General features: G+C 55.1%; 1 long non-coding RNA gene across 1 annotated transcript in view; it reads left to right on the forward strand.

Annotated features, from left to right (window-relative positions):
• Positions 1-1,034, forward strand: part of LOC119586827 — a 40,841-nt gene that overhangs the window by 25,023 nt on the left and 14,784 nt on the right. The window lies entirely within an intron of this gene.

Below are 1,034 nucleotides of genomic sequence, written 5' to 3' on the forward strand. Positions count from 1 at the left end.
CATATTACTTTTCCCTTTCGTTTGTTCCTCGTTTGTTTCGCCTTGTTTGTTTTTTCTCTCTATTTTTCTTTTATTTTGTCTTCCTCCTTGTCTCTCGTCTTTCTTGTGTGTCTCTGCTTCTCCGCCGTCATCTTGCTTTGTTTCCTCACCTTGTTCTTCTGTTTCTCAGATTTTGCTGACTAAATATAGGATCTCTCTCTTTGTTCTGAGTCGTGCCCTTCCCCCTTACCCTCCCCCCTTGTGCCCCCTCTCCATTCCCCTTCCTTCCTCTCCTCTTCTCCTTCTCTCCCCCTCTCCCGTTCTCTCCCCTCCTCCCCTTCTTCCTCACTCCCGTCTCCTCCCCCACCCCTCCCGTCTGCCTACTGCCCCCATTTCTTTCTCTTCTCTGCCCCTACCCTCCTTCCCTCCCTCTTCTTCCTTCCTCCCTTCCCATTCCCCTTCTCTTCGCTCTTCCCCATCTCTCTCCCTTCTTTCCCCCCTTCCCTCTTCCTTTTCTCTTCCGTTTCTCTTCCTCAGCTATCTCCCCTCCACCTTCCCTACTCCCTTCCCTTCTCCCCTCCCTCCCCTCTATCTTCACTTTCCTCCTCCCTTTCCTCCCCTCCATCTTCACCCTTCCCTCCTCTCTCTCCCCCTCCATCTTCACCCCTCCATCTTCACCCTTCCCTCCTCTCTCCTCCCCCGAAACTCTCAGCCGCTCGCCTGTGACAAGCGTTCAGTGTCCGACGCTCGCCCTCCGCCTCATGTCGTAACGATAAACAAGAGTAAGATATACATGGCGTGGCCCTTTTGTGTTTGGCTCTGATGCATCTGGCAGGGGGGCTTCGAGGCTCAGGTGTTGATGGAGAGGGAAGTGAGGGGAGGAGGGAGGGGGAGGGGGGGAGTAGGAGGGAATGGGAGGGAAGTGAGGGGAGGGAGAGGGAAGGTAAGGGAGGGAGGGGGGAAAGGGAGAGGGAAGATAAGGGAGAGAGGGGAAGGGGAAAGGGAGGGGGGCTGGGAATGGGGGGGGGCTGTATGCGTGAAGTAAGAGGATAATA

Source organism: Penaeus monodon, chromosome 22 (assembly GCF_015228065.2).
Source record: "Penaeus monodon isolate SGIC_2016 chromosome 22, NSTDA_Pmon_1, whole genome shotgun sequence".
NCBI lineage: Eukaryota > Metazoa > Arthropoda > Malacostraca > Decapoda > Penaeidae > Penaeus > Penaeus monodon.